This window comes from Lissotriton vulgaris, chromosome 8, assembly GCF_964263255.1.
Source record: "Lissotriton vulgaris chromosome 8, aLisVul1.2, whole genome shotgun sequence".
Lineage (NCBI taxonomy): Eukaryota > Metazoa > Chordata > Amphibia > Caudata > Salamandridae > Lissotriton > Lissotriton vulgaris.
Window position 1 is genome coordinate 1,360,532,973 of NC_141696.1, and position 27,000 is coordinate 1,360,559,972.

General features: G+C 44.0%; 1 long non-coding RNA gene across 1 annotated transcript in view; it reads left to right on the plus strand.

The window, feature by feature from the left end:
* Nucleotides 1-27,000, plus strand: part of LOC147698740 (uncharacterized) — a 132,148-nt gene that overhangs the window by 29,469 nt on the left and 75,679 nt on the right. The window lies entirely within an intron of this gene.

Here is a 27,000-nt window from a genome sequence, read left to right on the forward strand (position 1 = left end):
AGTAGTGAGCGCAGCCTTTGGTCTGCCCCCTTCAGTTATTTGTCGCTGGAACTGTCAATTCCGTTTTGGATCAGTCCAGTCTTGTGTTAGGCGTGTCATTCATCTTGAGTGGTTGATATTTATTTTTTTTATTCAAATTTCCATTTTATGGTAGGGGGAATTTTACACTAATGATGTGTTAGCGTTATTCATGTCATATTGATTGTTGTTTAACCCAAAAATGCAAAAAGTGTACACCCGTTGAATCATTGCTTTCTGATGGAAATGGAATCGTATGTTCGTCCACCATACCGCAATAGTCCACGACATTATGTATGGCAAAGTCAATAGGATTACTTTTTTGTGTTGAGTCTAGAGTGATTTTGAAGCTGTACTTGCTCATTAGTTGGTTTTGTGTGGAAGCTAAGCCTGCCAATTTCTCGGTCTTCTGCAGTACTCTTCTTAGTGTCTAGACGTGCCTTTGCTCTCGTACCCTATATCCTTCATGTAACTAGGGACTCCTTTTACTCCATATTATTGGAGCAGGTATGTCAGCTCAATGGACTATGTGCCAAATATAGCCCACCCGGAATGTGATGCACTTGTAACGCCTGCCTGACTTTAGACTCTTCAGTCTCTAGTTCTGGTTTACTCTATGATCTTGGTACACTAAGTCAAACGACTCAACACCAGACAACTACATCAACACCCTCATTCCTTCCACTATGACGGGCTATTTTCTCAGTGCTTATTTTGTGCAGCACCAAGAATTGCTAAGTTTGCCTCCCAATACATTTAAAAAAAATGAATTTAGATACCAAGATTAAAGTGCCTATCTTGTGCTGAGTTTTCCTAAGTGTTTTATGTTAGGTGTAGACTTGGCTTCTTCTTGGAGGAAACTTGTTTTGTTGTCCTTTACTTGGGTACTGGGTTTAACCCTTTCGATGCTGATGACGAGCTCAGCTCGTAATCACCCACGGGTGGCGTGTGCTGATGACGAGCTGAGCTCGTCATGTAACGCGGTTATTTTAAAAAAGCGACACAGCGCAAAAATCGCAGCAGCAGCGATGCGGTTAAGGAGTGATGCTGTTTATTTTGTTGGTTTTTTTGGTCGATTGTTACCATTGTTACTTTTATTATTGCAGTATTTCAGATAACTCGTGTTGTAATGGGAACAGAAATGTAGAGCGTTTATGCAGGTGAAACTCTAGGTAAGCAGTGCACAGTGTGACTTTACGATTTTGGTTGTCACTAGGGGTAGGTGGAGTTTGGGTCCCAGGTTTTGGAACTGGCTGTCAAAAAATAAAACAAATTTAACCTTTTCTTTTCACCAGTGCTGCTGTTACGGACCTGCTCTTTGTACATCTTGTCATCTTCTGAAGTCACTTCCTTTTTCAAGAATTTGGGGCAGCTCGCAGCTTAAGGTACTAAAGCACAATATTAACATTAAGTCCAATGGGAAGATATTTGATAGAGTATGTAGTCAGATGATAAAATATGAATTGTAAGAAACAACATTTTATTTTTTTAAAAGTATTTTGTGGTATTGTGCTTGTAACACTCGGCCTTTACAAACAAACATTCTGATGTTCTTTTGTCTGCTCGTTAGCCCTGCAACGCCTTGAGGTGGTCATGGTGTTTATCTGACCAATCGTCTTGTAACTGGTTATGATGCCCTTTATAAAAATAGGACACGTGTTTGCCCCCTCACCCCCCGAAAATCATTTCTTATGCCCCAATAAGACCTGAACTTAGTCTCGAAGGACTGCCATATGAGAAGCATTGAGACCCATGTGCAGCTGTTCCACGAGGCTCTTACAGTTACCTCTTCTGGGTGAATTGCGGGCACTTTTGGTGCAGCCGCCTTGCATAGGGACCCGGCGTCCCGTATTCTCCTGTACAGTCCCGGTATTTTGTTATCCGACAGATTTTCAGTAAATTAAGTACTTGTTCTGTGTTATTAGAGAGGCCCCCTGAACAAGCTTCTATGAGTCTCGGTGCAGGAATAGGTGCTAGTCTTTTCAGCAATCAATTTAGTTAGCACCAGGGCACAAGTCCTATAAAAATAAGTAGGGGGACTGACAGTATGCGAATTACCGCATGACGTCATGTGTCCCGATGTCTGAAAATAACGTCCACCCTGTGGAAAGAGTGGGGGGACGCTGTGTACCTGCGTGGACCCCCGACTCGAGCCCTGCTTAGCACCCATGATAGTCTGTGAAGTAGCTGTATTTAATTTATGCCCCTTAGTGCCTCGTGATCTCTGTTTTCTACGTTGGTGAGTGCTGTCTTTCAAGTCGTTCTGCACCCCTCTCTGGTGTGAAATTGTAGACCTACTTCTATCTTTGTGTAAGGTCACGTTTTTGGTTGTAAAAAATCTGGTCACCCTAGTCATACACTAACACCTTTGCAGACAAATTGTTACTTAGGACCCTGACTGCCCTCCTACCAAAGTTGAGACTCCCGTCCATGCTGGCTGTTTGATCCCCCGCCAGCATTTTTTTGCACCACCTCACTCTTCAAAAGAGGAAGAAAGACTCCATCGCCTTGACCCTAATAGGATGCTCAGCTTTTACATCAACTGCACAAAGATACATTGCATGGATGGGCAGCTTTTTGTGGGGTTTTCTGAAGCAAAGAGCACAAGGCGGTACAAAAGAGGACCCTGTCAAGTTGGATATTTCCCCTCTTCAAAATCTGCTGCACAGTGGCCAAGAAGTAGCCCTCTGAAGGCCTACAGGCTCAATGGTACAACTGCTTTGGCATAAGGGGTATCTGTTCTAGACATCTGCCAAGCTGCAAAGTGGGCATTGGTGCATAAGTAGCCAAACACAACTGCCTTAACCATCTGGTCTGGCGGGAAGGTCACTTTGCACACTCAAATATGTCTGAGTCCACTCACTAGACCATCTACCTTCGGGAGATTCTGTCGCTGGATCCGTTCTAAATATGTAGAATCTGGGTTAGACTGATTCATCAGCAGAATAGGTTATGTACCTTCAGTAATGATGTCTTAGATGGATATTGTATCCATTCTGTTTAATGGTCTGTTTAATATCGTCAATGGTCACTACTTCGTCTTGTTTGTGTTTATTTTGAGGCACTTAGTTGTTATACATCTTGCAATTTTGAACTTGTAGGCAGAGAAGTTGGTCCGGGTGTTCAATGTTTTGTTGGAAAGGAAAAGCTTGGTGTCTCTTGTGTTGGATATAATGTTGATTCCATGGGCATGAGTGATGCTGGTGAGAGGGGCCATGTAGGTGCTGAATAGTGTGGGACTGTAAGGAAGGATTAGCCCAAGCTAGAATGTCAACTTTGTGTAGCCATTGAATGAAGATGGGGTGGGAGACTGTGTCTTAGGTGGCCGATAAATCCAGAAGGGCAGTGGTATCGCCTCTGTCCTTGGTCTGTAGGATGTCGTCCATTGCGGCAATGAGGGCAGTCTTAGCGCTGTGGTCGAGTCTAAATCCAGATTGAGTGTGATTGAGGAGGTGCTTATCATTAAGGTGGGCAGGTAGAGGTTTATTAATGACCTTCTCCATGACTTTTGCCGGGTAGGGCAGCAGAGAGAGAGAGAGGCCGGTGGACTTGGGATGCCGGCTGGGACCGAAGGAAATTTACAGCCTCCTGTGTGCACCCTCATTGCTGAGCAATACGTGAATTTTTGTTATACGTGTCGACTTCGGGCACGTAGGGTTGCACCACCCGACTATTGTTAATGGGCCACAGGCACGAAATTGATGTCGACACCATATGTGGGGATGCAGTCCTGAATCACAGGCAGACCTGGCACCTCACGGCGGGCCAACCTTATCTGCATTTCACCAATATTACTCCGTCCCAGAAAGGTAAGAGGCAGACCACGAACTACAATTCCCAGCAGACATTCGGACATTCTATCTAGAAGCCCATTGGAGGGCAATCATTTAAATAAAGTGTCAGTGGTTATGCAATTAATGGAGTCGTGTCTATGATTAAGGAGAGAATCCGAAACGGGTCAGGCAGAAGCAGAGATGCAGACTTGGGATGCCGGCTGTGACCGAAGAAAATTTACAGCCTCCCGTGTGCACCCTCATTGCGGAGCAATATGTGGATTAAAAAAAAAAATATATATATATATATATATATATATATATATATATATGTATATGTATATATATAGTATGTGCATGTGTATATATATATAGTATGTGTGGTTGTGTGTGTGTGTGTGTGTATATATATGTATATATATATATATATATATATATATATGAGTGTGTGTGTGTGCATATTTACATATTTTTTTTTCTCCCTAATGTATTGGCAAAGAGATGTGGCATTGTGTCTATTAGGAAACCCACAGGCCACAAGTACCCATGAAATCTTTTTCTCCAATTATTGAAGATGATGCAAACTAAGTTGAAATCTGGATTAAATGTACGTGGTGCTTGGAGGTTGGGAGCCGAGGAAAGTGGTGTCATGAGAATGGTGCCAAAAAGTTGGCCTGCATCCTGCAGTCCCGGATTCGTTTTTGGTTGTTTGATTGTGTTTTCCTTAGTCTCTTAAGTAAACAGAGGTGAAGCTCCTCAGCACAGCAAGGATGATTTTCCTTTTACTAAAGTGGCGTCTGTCGTCGTCCTCTTTCTTCTGCTTACACGCAAGCACTTTAAAATGGATTATTTGCCTGATAGCCCGTTGTATGTGTACCCTCTCAATATCAAGCAAATATGAACAATAAGTCTGAATGCCTACATTGGGTGTACTTAGTTTAACACCTGCGAAAATGCACTTGCTCGCCCATGCTTCTACTGGTGTTGCCTTTAGGGGTTTCTGTTTTTTTCTTCTAAAAGAGAAGGAAGCTAATCTTCTGTACATGCTCAGTCACTGTAGACACAAAGTGGTATCAGAACAAAACTGCTTCATCCTCTACATGTGAGAGTGAGGCTAATATGATCTAGCAGCAACCATTGCGAGGACAGTCATTGCTTACCTTGGGTCGTATAACGAAATCAAACCACACATGCCATTACCACGCATGCCGGTTCAATGCGGTCTTAACCACACATACACCTTTATCACACTTGCTTTTACAACGAAATATGCACTGTTAAGGCATGTATGGCAAAGACTAATGCGTGGTAAAAACAGAAGTTGTTTTATGTGTGTGTATGTGTGTGTGTGTATATATGTATGTATGTGTGTGTGTATATATATATATATATATAATATATACACACACACACGTGTGTTCTTTAGTGTGTGTATGTGTGTATATATATATATATATATATATATATATATATATATATATATATATATATATATATATATATTTATATATATATATAGTCCTTACAACCCAAAAACCCAAACCCGCCTTAAAAATTCCCTTCCACCCTAAACCCTGAAAATTCCCTTACCACCCAAAAATGCAAACCCACTGTGAACCCTAAAAATCACCTTACTACCCACCCTAAATCTTAAAAATCCCTAAAACGTGCTTACGGATGTTTCCCCTTACTTTGCGTTTGAAAAAGAAATGCAGGGTTCCAAAGTTTTCCTAGGAGCCCGCTGTCGAATGCAAGGTTTGCGTCATATGAAAGTGGACTACCATTGCTTCTGCCTCAAGTCTCTTTCCCTCATGTCCTACACATTCCGTCTCTTAATCTCACTCTTGCATATTCTTTGTATTAATCCCTGCTTTCACCCGTTGTCACTGTTTTCATTTTTTTTTAAAACAATTTTTATTAGCTTTTTTATATTGCTTTAGGCAAAACAGTTGATTTAACCCCTTCGAGGCTAATGACGAGCTGGCCTCGTCATGGCGCTTACCTGCCGTGCGCGGATGACAAGGCCAGCTCGTCATGAAATAAAGGAAAACAATAAAACTCAGCGCAGGACGGGAAAACGCCTAGCAGCCAAGTGGTTAAGCAATACAGTTGTACAGTACATTTCCCTGGACACCGCAAAGGTGGGGGAACACACTAAGGTAGCAGATAATGTGGCATAAAAGTGGACCTCAGTGTCTTTCTGGTAAGGAGCTGTTCTCTTGAAAGAGCACCCGGTCCTTTAAACTACCAGTAAGTGTGGCTAACTGGGGATTGGAACTTGGGGTATTCAGACCTGGGCGGGCTTGAAGCACCTCCGCGGGTAAAATCTATTCTGACTTTCCATGCATTTAGGAGTTGAGGGGGCTGGGGGCTTTCCAGTAGGATGGCTCGGTTGAGGCTGGGCACTTGATAGGTGGCTCTATACTCTTGGCGGTGCTGCTAGGTTATGCTTCTTGACGGGCGCTGGGAGTGACTACGTCGGTATGCCCTTTGTCACTGTTTTCATACGTTTCTATTCTCCCTCAAATGTCCCTTTTCTGCCCTTTTCTCTTTCTCTGCCTCTGCATATAGGTCTCGATCCCCAAAGATGAATAAAGAGCTCACCACCTTCTTTCGCCTTCACAAACTGAATATCTACACACACACACAAAACGCGATTTCTTAAATGCAATCGCAATTTAAGAATTCGCAAATATTTGCGAATTCTCAAATTGCGAGGGCCTTCACCCTTCATGCATTCCAAAAGCAGATTTTGCGATCGCAAACAGCCGATTTTTGCGATTCGCACCGTTTGCGATCGCAAAATCCTTTGATGCATGTGCCTGTAAGTCACAACCATCACCCTGTTTCTCTCAAACAGCTTAAATCGTATGATACTTTTTCATGTGAAAGAAATATTGATAAAGACCTGAAGAATAAAAGCACAATCTAGTGCATAACGCATCAAAAGGCAGTTTGTAGTTTGTTATAGAAATATATTCAGATCAGTTTAATATAGCAAATAAAAAATATGATGAGGCCCAAGATGTGTAGCTAACTGCATAGATATTAGATTGTTAGTGTAATTACCTATAATGCTCAGAAATAAACATGTTCCCATAAATATCTCCATTCTGTTCATTACTTTTTTTTTTGAGAAACAATACCAGAAGAATGAAAAGCTGTGTTCCATTTTCAGTGTTTTATTTAATATACTCTGGGACCCGGCTGTCACTTTGGCTGCAGACTCCAGCAGGAGGCATTGTGATATCAGAAATCAACAGTAATAGATTATTACAGCTGTGCAGCTACGTCATTTTTCTTTTTTTTTTAGGTAATCGAAGATGTTGCAGGTCACCTGTAATAAGGAAATTCGAGACGTGTTTTTATGCAAAGATTTCAGGCTTCCATCTATACCAGCATGTCATATACACCCCCACTTGGCACTTATTATTTCCAGCACCTGGTCACTAGGTACTCTCTAGGACTACCCAGCCACAGACCCTTGTGATGTTTAATTTCACCCTAATAGTTGACATCTTTTTACTTGTAGCTGTGCTTTCCCTTTATAGTTACGACGTTTGACCACTGTGCTTTTAAATGGACAATACTGGGTTTATATAAAAGGCCATCCTTCGAATTATGTCTCCTAATCCTACCAGGCATCATTAAGCAAAACAACATGCTGGCATGCCTGTTGTGGCTGATTGCTGGAGATGCAAGAGCAAGGATATTTTTGGTCTGGCCTGGAGACCACTTTAGTTGGTTATTATTATTATTATTATTATTATTATTAGTATTAAGCTTATAAAGTGCCTGGTTACTCCAATCGGAGTGTCCCCGCGCTAGAACACCAACAGATCCCTAACAACTGACCTAAGCTAACAGCCTAACTATGCCATTGACTACCAGACCGTCATGAGATACTACCTTCGTCCTACGAACGAATGTTGAAACAAACAGGTTTTTTATTGTTTCCTGAACAGACTTTCCGATACACACATCCACAGATCCAAGGGCAGATCATTCCATGCCTTAGCTGCCAGGAAGCCAAAGGATCTCCCTCCCTCTCGAGCCTTACGTACCCTGGGCACAGTCACTTTTGCTGTGCCCAACAATCTCAGGTTACGAGCAGGTCGATATACAGTCAGAAGGGGGAGCAAAAATCTCGGCCCCTTATGATTAAGGATCCTATGTCCAAAGCCTGATGCCTGCCTGGGGATATTCAGAATCAGCCGAGCTGTCGCATTTTGAACCTTCTGCAAGATATTCAAATTCCTGGCGGTCACCCCTAAATACAGAATGTTACAATAGTCAAGGCACGAAGTAACATATGCCTGTACAATGGTTCGGTTAGCATCAAGTGAAGTAGGTCCAAGATTTTTCTTAGCATATCAAGAAAGCAAAAGCAGGCTCCAGCTACCGCAGATATCTGCTCTGAGAAGGACAGATTGTCGTCAAACCACACTCCCAAATTTTTTACCTTAGCTTTCGTGACTGGAGTAAGTCCTGGTTCTCCAGCCACCATAACTGAGACCAGAGTGAGGGCTGTTAGCCAATAACCAACACCTCAGTCTTCCCTGCATTCAACTGAAGACAACTGTGTTTCATCCAATCACCAAGCGCACCCAAGCAGCTCTTAAAATCAGATGCCATTCCAGATTCTTTTTGCTCCCGAGTAACTATCAACTGATTGTCATCAGCATATGACACCAGTCTTACCTCATGCCTTAATACAATGTCTGCCAGGGGGCACATGTAGATATTAAATAGGGTCGGGCTAAGGGCCAAGCCCTGCGGCACCGCCTGTGACAGCGGGCAGACTTTAGATATGGAAGGATGTTGTTTAACCTGGAATGATCTGTTCTGCAGGAAATTTATCAACCACTCCCAAATACCGCAGCTGACCCCAGCCTCCCTCAGCCTCTGCAATAACAGATCGTGGGAGACCTTGTCGAAAGGAGCGCTCAGATCAAGTAGGATCATTGCAGCTGTCCTTCCTTCATCGACTGCGGTTCTCAATGCTTCCGCAGTCAGAAGCAGGTCAGATTCCGTGCTATGAAGTGGCCTAAAGCCAGAGTGCGTACCCGGCTTTCTTCCAAGAACACGGACAGTTGGCAGTTAAGATGTTTCTCCGCAATTTTTGCAATGAAGGGGAGCAGAGAGATTGGTCTCAAATTTTCTGGAAGGGCGGGGACTAAAGGAGGTTTCTTCAGCAAAAGTACCACCATAGCTTGTTTCCAATTGCTAGGTACCTGCCCCGAGCTGAAGGACATATTCAGTAATGCGGTGAAAATCGGAGCAATAGCTTCCTTCCCTAAACGCAGAAATTTAGGGGGAACTGGGTCCAATGGGGACACTCATTTAAGCACGTCCATCAATTGGCAGCTCATGTAACCAAAATATTTCATAGATTAAAAAACTACTTAATCTATGAAAGAATAAAAGAGACTTGGATTATCCCACTTTGATTGCTCTGTTTATCTCTCATTCACATTTTGCTTACACCTTCTTCCCTCCACTAGCATATAGAATGGGCCAATGGATCAGCCCATTTCAGTCACTAGCTCCCTTGCACTTTGACTGCATTGTTATCTGATCACATGTTCACTTCTGCCTATAAAGTGCACTTCTGTACCAGGGCAGCTGGCCCAGCGCTTTACTTTGCCATTGCTTTATTCTTTCCATTATTTTTCCTTTTTATATTTATTAGTTATCTTTGCATGTTTAAACTGTGTCTTCAGGTTACAGTAACTCAAAGCCAATAGTACCTTTTCTTTGTGCCAGTAAAAATCATATTGTTCCATGATGTGACTTAAAACAAAAAACAGGTTCTAGTGTGCTGCAAAGTAGAAAGCACCTGTGCTGTACTCTTATAGTTATATGCAGTGGCTAATTTATTTTGATATGTAAATGTTTTAATGCAAACATATTTTCGTTTTCTTCATTATGTTTGGGCATATGCTTGCAATAAGATAAGAAAAAATATAAATATTGCACCAGCTTGTTGAGGGCAGACCTGTTGGCTTTGCCAGTTTTTTTTTTCTCCAAATCCTTGGTTGGCCTGAAGCATTTACGTCTATACTTTTAAAAGCAGTTGGTACTAACAATACTGTCCTTGTCCTTCAAGGATACTGCAGCATACAAGGTTCAACATGTATTCACAATAGATTTTCTCAATGATTAAGTTAAGATTCTTACCCAGAACAGTAATTTTAAGGTCTGACATTCAAAACCTTTTGATTTTATTGTATGCAAATTATGGCATCTCTTTTTACACACTAGTTTATTATGTCATTCATGTTTTTCTTCCGCCCACTACAGCAGGGGGGCATTTGATCAGCCTGCTTCAGCCATTGGCTAACTTCACTGCCATTTCACAAGAACCACATCTACACAGTTAACATAGATTTCTTAAGTGCCTGGTGCTACTATGTTATGTGTTTTTGTAAAGCGCACTATTACATGAAGAGTGTATCCTGACCCTGAGCAGGTGTTTGCCTAGCCCTGCCTATGGCATGTTTGTTAATTTTAAAGGCAGGTCTTCAGCTTCTGCAGAATTCAAGAAGGGAAGAGGAGTGTTAGAAATGGGGTTCCTGGTTGTCCGAGTATGCACCCTGTACAAGCTTGAACCTCCACTCTAATCGGGGCAAGCTAGATAATGCTTAAAGACAACCTGTGCTCACCCTCTGGTAGCTTGGCATAGAGCAGTCAGGCTTGTCTAAAGAGGCAATGTGTATTTGTGCAACACAGACACACAGTAACACAATGGAAACACCACACAAATACCTCACATAGAGTTAGAAAAATAGATTATATTTTTATAAGCAAAACGATACCAAAATGACAAAAATCCAATAAGTTGAATCAGAGTTATGAATTTTCAAAGACTAAATAAAAAAATATTGATTACTTGAGGTAATGCTGGACCGGGGTAAATCCAAAGTTCAGGTCGACCATGTTTGAGGGCAGGCTGCCTACAGGACTCTCACAGGGCCCCAGAAAAAGGTGCCTTAAATGGATCAAGCATCGACGTCTAAGACTCTATGCATCGGTTCTGATCGGTTGAAGGCTTCGTCGATGAACCCCTTTACGATGCAGGCACTGCTTCATTGTGGAGCAGCGCTGTTGTCATTGTCAAGATGCACAGGCCGTCACAGCGATGTCGTTGATCAGCTCCTGTGTCGGTGTCGAATTGCAATACGACAATTCCGATCAGCTCAAAGTTCACTGTCTATTTTGATGGTTTTGTACAGCAGAAGTCACCCTCCAAGGGCTCAGGACTGTGTTGGCTCCACTTGGCAGGGCAGGACCCACAGATGACAGAGTCCAGGTGCTGTTGCAGGGTTGAAGTAAGCCTGAGACTTCAGAACAGCAGGCAGTGGGCTTTCGTGTCTGTCGGGGACCATGCATATGTCGTCTGTGGCAATGATGAGTTCTGTTTCTGTACTGTGGTTGGACCTGAATCCAGACTTGCATGGTGTTGAGGTGCTGGTGGTTGCTGAGGTAGTCGGTTGATTAGTTTCTCTAAGACCTTTGTTGGATATGGTAAGGGGGAGATCGGTCTGTAGTTTGAAAGCGTGGCTGGGTCAGCGGATGGTTTCTTGAGCAGGGGCATGATGGCGGCATGTTTCCAGGTTTCCGGAAATGTGGATGTGTCAATGGAGGCATTGAGGATGGGGTCTTTACTGATCAGTAGGAGTAATTTGGTGATGGCTTGGTGGGGGCATAGGTCAGCTGGAGCTCCCGAGTGGACGGTCTTCATGATAGCAGTGATTTTGATCGTGGTTGAGGGCAGCAGATCATTAGGTCACGGTTCATTCATCAGCCATGATGAATTGAAATGGTGACTGGTTTCTGGTTGAGGGTCAAAGTTGCTGTAAATGGAGGTGATTTTGTTACAGAAGAATTCTGAGTGCCTGTTGCACAGGTCTTGTGAGGGGGTGATGTTGCTGGAGGCGGCAGCAGGTGCTGTGAAATCTTCGATGGCGAATATTTCATTGCTGGTTCTAGTGCTGGGTCTGTTATTTGCAAGAGCCGTGCCCTTGCTGTTCAATATCTGCTGGTGGTAGCATCTTAGGGCTGATTTGAAGAGGTCTTTGTCTGGTTTGTAGTGACTTGTTATCCATTTGCGCTCCAGTTGCTTGCAGTGACCTTTTGGTCTGCCTGAGTTTCCTCATTGTACCAGCTGGCCTGGGGTTGGGCTCTTGTAGTTGAGGTGCGTTTGAGGCATGCCAGGGCATTGGCCCATGTGATCCAGTTGTTGAGGTTCTTGATGGCTTTCTGCAAGTTGCTGTTGTGCTCAGGCAGGTGCTCGGAGAAGACAGTAGCCCACTTCTCTTCTGATATGCCTTTCCAGCTGTGGCGGGTGGTTGCAGTGGGGGTATGTTTGTGGTTGCGCTGGATGGGTAGCCTGAAAATGAAGAGGGCGAGGTCTGTCAATGGCAGAGTGTGCTTTTTGAGACCTAGAACAATTTTGGCTTGTAGGCAATTTAACAAAAATGTTTTTTGATGTATGAGAGCTTTCCAACTATAAAATTCTATGACAAAATAAGACAGGCATTGACAAAACCAACAGGCTAGTGGCCAGTATGTTGGCTTTGCCAGTGCTTCTTTTCTGTCGAGCGAAGACAAATGTTGGACCATAAATCTTTCAAGCAAGAAAACATGTGCTTCGTAGATAATGTTCACATGTACACTTTAAATTGCCCTGTCAAATTTGTTGATTTCTTCATGTGGTAGTTACCCTGCTGCCATATTGTCACCTTCATTAAAATAGATACATGTATTTCCTTAATGTGAAAATTATTAGAAAATGAATAAATATATTTTAAATGTATCTTTACTTTTTATTCTCTATTTAGCATGGCCTTAAACTAAAATGAGAACTAAAGCTTAGCAGTTGGGGGTGCAACGTTTGTTAGTGCTGCAATAACCCTGATGGGTCACACAACCAATGTTCTTGTCTTTTTATCGTTATGACTTTGTTAACTTACTGCAGAGAAGATTAATTGGTTTGCATTAGTGTCACATTGTCTAACATTATTTGTAAATTGATGGAAGTTAATAGGATTTTAGCAACCTAAACCCCTGCTCTGTTATCTCATTAGGGCTGTTTATATTGATGAGTAATTGCAACGGTTCCAAATCAATCAGGGATGCGTGTTTGTTCTTGCCAAGGCATTTTCAGAGAAAAGAATCATAAAATCTGCATGCTTTAATTAGAAACAAGTTTACAGGTCATTTTTCCCGAGTTGGTTGGTATGAGAATACAAATGCGTTCATTACTTAAAAGCAATGTCAGAGGGGCGCGCCAGTGCCCTGCCACGCAGCAGGCGTGCTTGCGCAGTAGGCGTGCATACCGCGCGCAGGCGTGCATACCGCGTGCAGGCTTGGTTCTTACTTTACCCAACCTGTAAGTGATTCTGGTGAACACTGACTGACCTTGTTTCTGATCTCACACTGGTCCCTATGAACCAGGTTGGGCTCAAACCTCTTCGAATATTGTTCCTAGCGGTCTGAAAGATGAAAAATACCTGAAGGACACCCCAGTTTCCCTTTATTCTTAGGTGCCATTGGTATGGTTAAACAAATCAACTGTTTTGTTACTAGCCATCAATCCTGGTTGACTGGCCTTTCTTGAGGTAGCCTGCATGGCTTATGCAAAGGGACCTGCATTGCGGTCTGAAGCGTATTTATTTATTTATGATTGTGTACCACAAACTGACGTGCGTGCTGAGAAGAACGGTGAAAACCCATTAATAGGTCAGACTTTGTAATAGACCTGCTCTTAGCGTCGATCCAGAACACTAGCAGACCCTCCTGTTTCAGGATTAGGTGGATGTTCATTCCAGAATTTAGGGTCAGACACCTAAAATCTGCAGTTACCCTGAGATTTACTCCCACACAGTTAAACATTATTGTTTTCTGTTCAGTGATGATTCAGTTTAAGTGTGGCACACAGGAGGCTGAAAATCGTTGCTGTAAGGTGTTTTACTTTAGTTTGGTTACTCTCCGATTGTTGGGACACATATGGGACCAGTTGGAACATGTGTGGCAGGCTTCAGATTGTAAGTAACTTTGTGTTAGTTGCAAAGTTACAGGTGTCTGATGGGCTTACATAGATCGTGATAGAAACAAAGCGAGCATTTGACAGCGACTCACAGGATTGGCTGACCTTAGTATGTACAGAATAGTGTACCCCCTGCTTCAACTCTTGCCGACTTTTTAGGTCACCAAGAAGTGCTGCTTACCGGCTTCACTAGGACTTATAACATTTTAAATATACTTTTATGGGTATTCCGTAAACCAAATAATGGCAGGTTGGCTGCCACTAGTCTTATTGTGCAGCAGACAGTAGGTGGCTTGAAGTTAGGAACAGTGTGCAGAGTATGGGATGCACACCTTCTTGGGTTTTTAGGTCAAATACATCTTGGGGACATTCAGAAAGCTTCCCTGGGAATTCATTCTGCCCATTGTTTACCATTATGACCCGTTTGCAAGTTGTCCAGAACTCGGCAGCCCGTACCATCTTTGGACTCCCGAGGAGAGCTGGTGCCACTGCCTTACTGAACACTCTACATTGGCTACCCATCGCTAAGCGAATTACTTTCAAATGCCTGACTGTGGCCTTTAAGGCCCTTCATGGTATTGGCCCCAAGTATATCGGGAAACGTCTTTCCCGGTATGCACCGAGCAGGACTCTCAGGTCATCTGGTCTGTCTATGATGACTGTTCCTGTAATTCGTCGCGCACGATTGGGAGGTCGGTCTTTCCGCTATTTAACACCTAAAGTTTGGAACAACCTACCACTGTCCTTGAGACAGACTCCCTGTCTTCTTGCCTTTAGAAAGGACCTGAAAACATGGCTTTTTATGAAATAGACCCTCTTCTTTCTCTGCTTTTTTTCTGTTGTGTGACTGCCGTTTTATGCTGTTATTCTTTGCTAAAGCGCCGGGATGCTCCCTGGAGTAGCCGTGCGCTATAAAAGAAATAAAGTAACATAACATAACATAACATAACATAACCATTTGTAACTCACATTTGCTTGCTTTCTATTTGCTGGATCTTTGTTTTAGGTTGTCCAGCTCGAGTTCGTCCCCTACTTTGCCCAGATCCTATTTACTGTATTCGGTCACCAGTGCTCGATTTCATTTCTGTAAACAGGCCTTTAACTTTGGATGCATCGGACGGCCCCCGCACTGCGGGGACATTTCGCCGCATTTGAAGGGTTAAATCTTGTTCTTATCTTGCCACATTTGCTTTGAATTCAAGGACAGAGGTCAAATGTCAGGGTCTCTCTTCCAGGGAACTTGGTGATTACTTTTCTTTATCTAACTTCAAGGTGAGAGGATTTATGCAACAGTCATCCTGGCTCCAGAAGTGCTCGAGAGAGGCTGTGCAATGTTTTTTTATTTTTTTAGCACACAAAATAATTTAAATGTCTATAAATGAACTGTGCAGATATTTCAGAATTATAAAAGCACAAATGAAGCACGCTTTTGGTAATTCTGAAGTGTAGTGGAAACAAATATTTTAAAACTATCAAAACAAATCAATGACATTTCCACACATTATCGTTTGTGCGCTGTATACTTTTATCAGTGAAACTGTCTGTGCAAATGTAAATGTGATTTTAACTTAAGATGTGGTGTTTGTAGTGGAAGTGTGCTATTACACCATGCATATTCCACACTATGCCACTCCACTCTACACCACTCCACTCTATTCTGCACCAATCCACTTTACACCACACCACTGCACTCTGCCCCCACTGCACTACTCCATTCCACGTCACTGCACTCTATACGCTTCACTCTGCACCTCTCTACTCTGCACCACTCTACTTTATGCCAATACACTCTACGCCGGTGCACTGTACTCTGTATCACTCCACTCTTTGCCCAGACACTCTATACCAATACACTCTACGGCACTCTAATCTACTCTGCACAACTGCACTCTATGCCACTGCACTCTACACCACTTTATGCCATTATTTTACACCACTCTACTCTAGGCCATAGCACTCTACCCTGGACCACTATACACCACCTCACTATACCCTGCTCCACTCCACTCTGAGCCATTTGACGATACTCTGCACCACTGTAGTCTATGCCACTGCTGTCTACGCCACTCTACACCTATGCACTCTATGACACTCTACTCTGCAACACTGCATTCTCCACCACTGAACTCTATACCATTCTACTGTGCACTACTGCTCTCTACGCCTTTGCACTCAGCAGCACTCCACTCTATGCCACTCTACTCTGCACCACTCAACACTACTGCACTTAATGCCACTCTACTCTGAACCACTGCACTGTATGCCACTCTACACTGAACCACTACACTGTACGCCACTGTATTCTGCACCACTGCACTGTACGCCACTGTATTATGCACTGTACGCCACTGCACTCTACCATGCACCACACTAATCTATGCCACTGCATTCTACACCTCTGCATTGTATGCTACTGAATTCTATGCCGCTGTACTCCACACCACGCTAGTCTACGCCACTCTGCTCTACACTACTTCATTCTACTCTATGCCACTGCACTCTACCCCATGCACTCTACGCCACTCTACAACACTGTACTCTACGACACATTACTCTGCATTACTGCGTTCTTTGCCAATGCACTCTGCGTCACCATACTTTGCAACAAGGTGGCGAAGTCTGACCTGTCCTTCCTCATAAATTCACTTTTTTAACAATACCTGATCTTCCTGATCCTCCACTGAACCTGTATGTGAGTGATACCAGTGAAAACATGCTGGGGGCTCCCAAACACCATCCCTTTTTTCTGGTGTTAAGTGAATGTTCTGTCCTGTTAGCTCTTTCCACTCTTGTGCATATTACAAGGGACTTTTGGGAAATTGGTCATTCAGTTTGCCAAATTACCTACAATGTCTGGGTTGGTTGCTTCACTACATTAGTCCTCGTATGCTACCAGTTAGAACCCAACAAAAAGTATATAGAATCGTAGGATGTACGGATAACTAGTTTCTTCTGCTGGTTGGTAAACGAATACAAGTCTCATTTTGGAAGGAGAATGGGTTAATTTGTTGGGAACGGGCAGCGAATAAAAAAGAAACTGGGTGTAGCTGGGTTGTGCCCATGAGTGGCAGTAAAGTTGCCAACTAGATGTGAAGTGGAGGACATCTATTTGCTAGGAAGGAGATGGTTATGGTGTAAATTCCTTCCTTTAGGATTTGGGATTGAATGGGTTGTGGCTGCAGACTATATTGGGGTTGAGATTTTAGAGACTGGGCAAACCTGTGTGGAGCCACACTATATTGGGGTTGAGATTTTAGAGACTGGGCAAACCTGTGTGGATTCTGGAGACACATCTTTGGGATGCCGAGTTTAGGTGACTTCAAGATCTGATGCCAATGGCTTTCTGGCAGTATGCCACTGCCCAGTCTTTCTTACATCACACCATCATTGATGCTGCAAAAGCTTGGTTTGCATATAGGATGATGTGCGAAGACTGTCTATTATGAGATAATACATTATCACTTTCCCACCTCAGTGGGTTGTGTGCAAGGTTCTTGTTCATGATGTGGCGACCCAAGGCATCACCATAACGGGTGTTTGGTAATTTCTGCTCAGGGGATGAATAATGATCCAATCTTCTATGCATGACCAGTGTGGGTGACTTTCAGATTGGTTCTGTTTTTTTTTTTAGCTGCCATGTTCGATTACTTGGCCAGTATAAGCTTGAATCATCTGTGGTGATGTCTGGAACCGGTCACAAGACACCCCATGCTCAAAGAGATTGAAGTGCATCTAATGGTCACTTGTGTCGTGTTTGTCTTCAGGCAAAAAGTTGTGTATGGTCACTCTAGATTTCCACCCTCTGTCTCAACTATACAGATCATCTAGTTGATAGTTGGCATCATGTGCTCATTGTCATTCGTTAGCTTGCGGGTACCTGGGTTTGAGGCATTGATGTTGTATCCTGATTAAATTCAGGTTTTGCCAGTCCAGTGCTTGAAACAGTTCATAGGTGGTCGTAATTTTCTCTGGCTTGGGGTTCATTTCTTTGCCTGAGACTGGATGACGTTTGTCTCAGCGTAGTTATCAATTAGTTCAAGGAGGCTGCAGGAATTGGCACTGGTCCTCGCCCACCCGATGACCGGGATGTCCTCTGGGGGTGCCTGCTAGCCCTGGCAGCCCATCCTGGATCTAGTTCTAGAAGACGTTAGCAACACCGGTGATGCAGAAACGTTGGCATTTGTGTCACCTAATGGCGGGTTGAGAATATGGTCATGTACCAAGAATCTAGATCTTGCAGAAGCTAGAGAGATCCGGAATTGAAGTAAATCTTGGAGAACTATCTCGACCTGTTGACTTTAGCCACAAGACCATCTACTGTGGTGGTGTTGTGGTAGTCTTTTATTGATTGCTTGGTTAGGGAGGCGCATGTTTATTATTTTCTTTTCACATGCTTTGACCTTGGAGAGATCCAGTCGGTGAGCCCAGTTACCTTTTCGTTAAAGCCTGCTTGATTTAAGTTCTTCTAGTTCATCTTTGTTTTTTTGAATGTTAAATAGGGGCAGTGATGCTTTTTTGTGAAATGTACCTTGTCTTTCCTTTTAAGTAGCCCAATACCTTGTAACATTGTTAAGAATTATTTAACAAGATTACTTGGCTCATAGCTTTGACTTTGTGCAAGACATTCTTCTTCAATCTTCATTACTGTGTGTTGGTAATGAGTGCTCCCTAGGCGTGATTGGGCGTCACTGTGCTGTATGCATAGATGCTTTCATGGTTGGTAGGAGGTTGGCGAGTTGTGCAAGTCTGTTAACGGGTTGTGTAATCTATCTCTCACAAAGATACCTATGTATATGCGCGTTGTTACTGTCATTCAACGTATTTTCTTAGGCTTTTCGGTACAACCTTCTCACTTGCACATTGTTCTTCACCATATAAATGACTTGCATCACTTCACGCGTGTTATCTTAATCCTGCCTTCAGTGTATGCTCCTGACTCGTTGGGCTTCATAACCTGGACTTGACCAAGTGAGACGCTGCGGGGATTTGAGTAAGAAGCGCCGAAAGAGTTGAAGGGCCATGACTTACATTCTGAGGCTTTTAGTAACTTCAGAGTGTCAGTGATTTGTTATTTATTAATGGGTAGAGATATTGAGTTTGCAAGTTGGCACCCATAGTAACAGGGGGATAAGCTCTGTGCCTTTTTCTTTATGAACTGTTCGATGCTTTGTCTTGGAAAAATTCAGTGGGATTGCGATTTTAGTTCGACGCATATTTGAATCGAAGAATGACTACTTGTGACCCACTCGTGGTACAGGGGCGTATAGCACAGCCTGCATGGTATCTGCATACCCCACGTCAGTCTGCTACACATTTCGTAAGTATTCAGAGCTATTTTGGAGTTGTTTGTCAATTTTCTGCGTAGTTATTTTTATTGCGGAAGTTTGGTCTATTAATAAATCCAACCAACTATTATAAAGAAAAAAATCAAAAACATAAGGAATACAACCTGTTTTTAAAAGATGAACGCTTACCCTGTCAGACAGGAGAAAGTGAATGCTTAGGTGTTTTTTACTTAAAGTAAATAAGCAAAAAGACTTTGTGGCGATCAGAGAGGTCAATACCTTATAACCAGGCAACCATTTCCTCTCTCCATTACCAAAAAGACAATATAGTGTTTCTACTGGAGGCGCCCATTTTCGCTTTTGAACTATTTTTAGCAAGGAGGTTGCCTGTTATTTACAAAAACAGGAAAGCCCAGTTGCAGATACGCCTCGGTGAGAAGGAAGCAAGGCAGTCCCCTCTTTGTGGACAGTTAATCCCCATATACTGAGTGCAGCCCAAAGGATGGTGCTTTAAAAACGTGTTACACCTAAGCTGATAAAAACACGAAGCACAACCAGCAATAAATGCTATACAGGTGCTCAAAATACCCCTCTTTAGGAACTGTAGGAGTAAAGGCATAGTATACAGCCAGAACTACTCCCAAATACAGCGGCAGCGCCTTGCAACAAAGCTGCATTGCTCCTTCAGCTGAAACCAGTATATTGACCTAAGAACCATCAAAAACAGTACACCTCATGCATCGCTGGTAACCACCAAGCTGCATTTGTACTCCTATAAATGTTTATGCAAGTGCATGTGTACACATCAGTTCGTCTATGATAGCCTTTAACTAAACCCTGGGGGAAGTGTGCCCCTACTTATGAAGGTAAGACTTGTGCTAAGCAAAACAACGAAAAACAAATGCATGCTAAACAAACACTGCCAAAGCTAATAGATCTGGCCCTGTCAAGTCTGCAATGTTTTTTAAACATTATCACTACAGTATGCAAAAACAAGCATTTACAATGCAATAGGTCTCCCAGCTTTAAAGTTTGAGCTATTGGCATTGTATATTACAATGTGTTACATTAATTTGTTATCAAACTCTGAATTGTTGTATAAAGATGGTAAATGCTGCAAGAAAAAGCAGCACTGAAATTTATAGCTTTCGCAATCGCTATTGTAATGAAGCTGAACAGGCAGGGACAAAAGCATAGTCATAACAATCGATTTAAAAAATAAATGAAAAAAACACTCACTGAAAGTCTGCTTTCGATTCTGCGACTGTCCGCAAACCCAAAACAACGGCCTCCTCCTCCCCCGAGGGCACCTCACCACGCCCTCGCCCCCCCCAGCTACGCGGGTGCTGACGCATGCAACCGTCCGGGAGGACACCCACGTGTGAGGAGGAGCGGCCGGGGATCGAACCGCGGGCGCACGCACCCACGGAGAGAAGCCGCGCCCACGGAGAGAAGCCCCGCCCACGGAGAGAAGCCCCGCCCACGGAGAGAAGCCCATGCCCTAGAGAGAGCCCCGCGGTGGCAGCTGAAGACCGGAGTAGCGGTAAGTGGGGGGGGGGGGGGGCGCTTGGTGCACGTGTGTGTGTGTGTGTGTATGCGACAGCAGGGGTGAGTTCTCTTTATGTGGGGGTGCATGCGTGCATGGGCGCTCGTGTGTGTGTGTGTGTGTCTCTGCGTATGCGCATGCATGTAGGGTGTTGGAGCTTCCCAGGAGACGGCAGCTGAGCGTGTTCGCGCGCGCGTGGCCTACGCCGATCGCCTTTGCGCGCGGCCTGTGCTGTCTCCCGGGAAGCATAGTCAGCAACACAAGCATTTGCAATGCAATGGTCTCGGCATCATTAAAGGTAGAGCTATTGGCATTGCTCATGACATTTTTTTTCTTTAAATCAAAAATAAAACTCTGCCCTCACCACTCTGCACTCACCACCACTCTGCACTCACCACCACTCTGCACTCACCACCACTCTGCACTCACCACCACTCTGCACTCACCACCACTCTGCCCTCACCACCACTCTGCCCTCACCACCACTCTGCACTCACCACCACGCTGCACTCACCACCACGCTGCACTCACCACCACTCTGCACTCACCACCACTCTGCACTCACCACCACTCTGCACTCACCCACCACTCTGCACTCACCCACCACTCTGCACTCACCCACCACTCTGCACTCACCCACCACTCTGCACTCACCCACCACTCTGCACTCACCCACCACTCTGCACTCACCCACCACTCTGCACTCACCCACCACTCTGCACTCACCCACCACTCTGCACTCACCCACCACTCTGCACTCACCCACCACTCTGCACTCACCCACCACTCTGCACCACTCACCACTCTGCACCACTCACCACTCTGCACCACTCTGCACCACTCACCACTCTGCACCACTCACCACTCTGCACCACTCACCACTCTGCACCACTCACCACTCTGCACCACTCACCACTCTGCACTCACCACTCTGCACTCACCACTCTGCACTCGCCACTCTGCTTGGTCTCTGTGGAAGTTTGTACTCCCTCTCAGACAGCACACAGCGTAAACTTATAGACACTGTTGGCTGATAAATCGGCATGGTGTGTATCACTTTCACCTACCGAATTAAGTGATTTCTATGGTCTTTTCTCTTTCTGTTGCACGAACCGGTGATACTAAGTGTCATCTTTCAACCTTCCGTGAAGTGAGGGGCGCTAGGTGATGGCCGCACTGTAGTGAGGCTCCCGCTGTACTCCGAGAAACACGCATCATAAACCCCATCCCGGCAGCAAAACTTGGACCCCCGACATCACCGATCGAAGCAGGATACTGGGCTGCATCTGTCCCCCGACATTGACGCCGATCAAAGATAGCGGAGGGAAGCGACGAGCAGCGGAGTCTGGTGGCGAGGTGAGGGGAGGATTGACTGGAGCGCCCGCCTGGGAACATCACGCGAGCCCGAGGAGGTGTAGGCCGTGCCACGAGGCAACCTGCGGCCTGGTGTGCCCATCGGGTGAAGTCGGAGCTGCTCGCTGAGGTTGGTGTTTCTCCCCCCCCCCCCCACCCCCCCGTGGGGCACAGAGACCTACCCGCAAGCCCTGAAAGAACTGCCCAGGGTGCCGATTGCAAATTCGGCCCGAACTGGTAGATGGAGCACTGTTGTGGTTCTAGTTGTTTAAAGTTTCACTGCTGTCTTATTGGTTGCTAGGCACGCGCACATCTAGAATGTCTAGCAGGTATAAGAATGACGTCAGTGACGTTATCTGTGGATTTCACCCTGGCTCTGCGTAGCCATCACTCCTCGCACAAGCTCTTTTACCTTATAAATAAAGTTCATAAAAATACATTTCTTTCTTCTGCTGTTTCTTCATGTACGATTTCACAACAATTGGCGACGAGGATGGGATAAGAGAGTCAGAAGAGGAAAATCTAGTCAGATCCGGTGAAAGTATTTTCAATGCTCCTGCTCATCCTCTTCTGTTCCAGTATTGTTATTTAGCATTGGTCTAATGAGAATTCTTGCTTTTCTTATTGATCCTACAGCTTTCAGGAAATCGTAGATTAATATTTTGATTATTTCAAACACATTCTTAGCATTAAAAGTAGAAGTATCAAAACCTAATTTGATGCGACAGAAGGGGTAGAAACTCAGTAAGGCGGATAGATATGGACACAGTTAAGTAATCCGAATCATGGATATCTATCCCGTCTGTTAATTTATGGTGTATATATTTCAGAGTTCATAGGGCATACAGTGCAGAGAAAAAGTACAGCATTCACTAAACCTAATATTGAGCAATACTGTATGTATGGTATATATATATATATATATATATATATATTTTTGTATATTTCGATTCTAGGCATGGTAGCACAGTGATATGGAAAGTAAACTTTGGTCTCCTAATCGTATTCTGCTTCCTATTCTTAGAACATTGTGCATGTGGCCCAAGATGGGAATGTTAAAATTAGGAAAGAATTGCTCGTATTCATATAGAGTTACACTCATTTTATTATTTCTTTTGTACTATTTGTTATGTCGAGTCACATTTAATAATACACCTGTTGAAAATTGTGTCACGTACCACTTGTGACAAGCATGGTACACAAGGCACAGAAATACTATTTGTTTCCTTCTCAACTTGGCCCTTTTCAATGGTGGCTCAGACGGGCTGGCACAATTTTTCATGGTTATGCAAGTCGGTCAGCACAATAAGCCTGCTGTAGTTATGAACTTCCTACACTCATAATTCTCACCGAGGGTACCCTGTAATTCTAGAGAACTCTCTATTAGTTTCTCCAAAATCCTCGGACTCATTGGAAGTGGTAAAAGTTTTCTCATGGATGGAATTCCACAGGTGTTGACATCTTATTTAACATGTAAAAGACTTTGTTCATGAAATATTAATCCTCATTTTTATATGAGGTATGGATGTGTTGATCTAGGTTTCCTCAAGGAAAATTAAAAAAAAGATGGACATAAATGTTGGGTCGCTCTGTATCTGCCACGCAGCTAGTGTGGATGACAACGTTGTATTATTCACTTGTAGGAATGACAAAGTGTATTAAGCTATAGGAATATAGTTTGTTGGGGGTCTCGTAATGTTATCAAACGTATATACTCCGTGCTCACTATGTTCCCGGTTGTGCTTTGAGGGTTGGAAGGATCTTATGTAATTCATCATATATCCAAGGTTATCTCGTGCACTTAAATAATATGAATGTATGTGAATTGCTCTTCCATAAAAAAAGGGAGATAGGCACGCGCACATCTAGATTGTCAAGCAGGTATAAGAATGATATGTATTATTTATATATTTTTTTATATAAAGAAAATATATATTTATATAAATATAAATTATCCTGTGCACTTAAATAATATGAATGTATGTAAATTGCTTTTCCATAAAAAAAGGAGATGTTGTGGTTCTAGTTGTTTAAAGTTTCACTGCTGTCTTATTGGTTGCTAGGCACGCGCACATCTAGAATGTCTAGCAGGTATAAGAATTACGTCAGTGACGTTATCTGTGGATTTCACCCTGGCTCTGCGTAGCCATCACTCCTCGCACAAGCTCTTTTACCTTATAAATAAAGTTCATAAAAATACATTTCTTTCTTCTGCTGTTTCTTCATGTACGATTTCACAACAAGCACGAAGCTAGCTGAGGCCTACTCTGCAAAGGAGGTGAGAAGTGGCGGCCGCTAGGCGTGTGGAGAGAGCCATAAAGCGAGGCAAGCTACCGCGAGTGGGTTGGGCATGGCGAGTGGTGGCACGAAATAAGGACCTGCTACAGGCCCCTGGGACCGGACATCAGCAGCGCAGCTTTGAACTCGCGGCCGCCCCGGAAGTCAGGCACGGTCGCCTGTGACGGGGGCGGGGCCACGTTCACACCGGAAGAGGAGGCAGGCGGAGTCGTAGCGTCTCGCGGCCCGGGGCTCCTGTGAGCGGTGTAGAGCCCCGGGGCCGCGCCAGCAGGAGGTTGGGCGCCGCGTGCTGAGGTAAGGTAAGTTCTGGAGCGCGATTGGTGCACTTGTGTGTGTGTATGCTCGTGTGTGTGTGTGTACGTATGTGTGCGACGGTGACGGCGGGGGAGGGGGGCCTCGGTGCACTTGTGTGTGTGCGCGCGTGTGTGTATGAGTCAGGGGTGGTGTCTGCACTTGTGTGTGTGTGCGCGCGTGTGTGTATGAGTCAGGGTTGGTGTCTCTGTATGTATGTATGTGCGTGCGTGCATGGGCGCGTGTGTGTGTGTATGCGCATGCGTGTGTATGCGCATGCGTGTGTGGTGCTTGCGCTTCCCAGGAGACAGCGCCTGGCCACAGCGCGCGTTCCAGTTACAAATCGCCTGGAAGGATGCGCGTGGCCAGGACTGTCTCCTGGGAATGAGAGTCGCTGACAAAAGATCTCCTGGCGGACACAGCGCTGACGCGCTGTTAAACGCCAGGAGACCTAAAAAGGCAAAAATATCAGCAGCCTCGGCACGCCAGTCCGCCACCAAAAAGCAATCCATTTCAGGTACACGTGCACATGCAATCCGGTTCTTTCACAGTGAAGGTAGCGAGTGGGTAAATCCATCCCCCCACGCTGCACGCTGTGGTGGGAGGAAGCAAAGGTGAATGACACTTGAAGAGAGCCATGAGTGAAGAGGCTTGGCTGACAGCCCTTGTCTTTATATGTTTTAATGACGAATGTTTTGGAAAGCATAAGGTTGGTGAGACAGCTGCGCCTGTCACTAGGTGAATCCTACAGACGTGGTTCGATGTGGAATGTGCATGAGTGTGCATGCGTTCAGAATAGATCTCGCCTTGTCCGCCACACCGAAAAGTTTCCCTTGAAATGTAGCTTGCAGAAGAAGGTAGAGCAGCAGCGTATTGGGGCAGGTGAATAGTATTTGAACACACTTGTAATAGTGACCTTGTAAATCAGTTCTAGTATAGTAATTCAAGTTTCACATGTTGTTGCAAACAGTGTTGTGTTGTCCTGTCTAGCGGTGTCTTGTGTTTCGTTGTTTGCTTCTTAATCTGTGTTTTGCATCCATGAGTCTGCAACAAAGGTTTCCTTGTTGGTTTAAGCTGTGCCGCAGGGCTGTGCGATACTTATGGAATGAAAAGTGCTCATTTTCAAAAAGCGTTAAGTGTGTAATTGCCCAGTTTCTTATTAAACAATAGAATCCACTCATCGTGGCGCAAGGCATATTTTCAGAAGATATTCAATATTCACGTTTCAGATGTGCTGAACCTATTGACTCTACTTGGAGAACACACTGGGGCGTGGCTCTCCCTAAAAACAGCGAATTATTAATGCGACTGAAAGAAGGGACCCGGGGGCAGCCACATGGTCCACACTTATCTTAAAGTGCAGATACAAAGCCTTTCACACATAAGTGTGTTGTCACGGAATCTCCTAGCTAACAATGTAAAGTGTTTTAATTGCACGTGCTAGTAATGATAAAAAAAGTCATATAAAGCCACATTCGATGTAATCTTTTTCTCCAGGTTCAAATCCATCGAAAATCACTCTGAACCTTAACCCCCTTTCAAATGCGCTTTTGTGGTTTTCTGTGCTTTGCTGTGTGGGAGGCAGTGTCAGCCCCATTTAAGAACCAACCTGTAGATATTGTTTTTTACACTGTGGAAGAGAGGAATCTTATGGGGTTGATGTTTTTCAATGGACACTCACTGTTCTCGAAAGGACTTTCCATACATGCCCCTGGGAGGTTGTTTGTATCCTGGGAAGCCGAAGTTTTGATTTTGGTATTTTAATCTACTTTTAGAAGCTGGCAATGAAACGATTTCTTGGGGAATGAAAGGTACATTTTTGCTCCTAATGTGTTGTGTTTTTTTAGGAATAAATTAGAAGTATCTTCTACTGAAAACAAAAGGCATTAGTTTGCAATAATAGTAGCTCACCTTGTAGCTGAAAATTCAGAAAAATAAAGCTGTGTTTTTCACATTGCAAGCCCTCTCCCTTGTGACCCGCAGCAGCAATAGTGAGGCTGGTTTAGGCAAAACCACTACTGACGGTGAGATATTGTGTCATTATGTGATGAGTAATGTTATGGGATCAAATCTCGTCCAGGTCAACTCTGCATTGCATCATCCTAATGTTGGTATATTGAATGCCACCAAATGTGGCAGCAGGTATACCTGTAACTTACAGTGCTTAGAAACGACAAAGCTGCAGTATTGAGCGCCGTTGCGGAAGGCGAGCTATTACTTGCACTCTATCACCGATTATTTGGAACACAAAAGATGATTAAGCTGATTTTTTTTTCAGAACACACCATGATGTCCCTCCTAAGATATAGAGAAAGTAACGAAAAATATATTACCGAGCTGATCATAATGGTAACCCATGGCAAAAATCATTAGATAGTCCTGCTC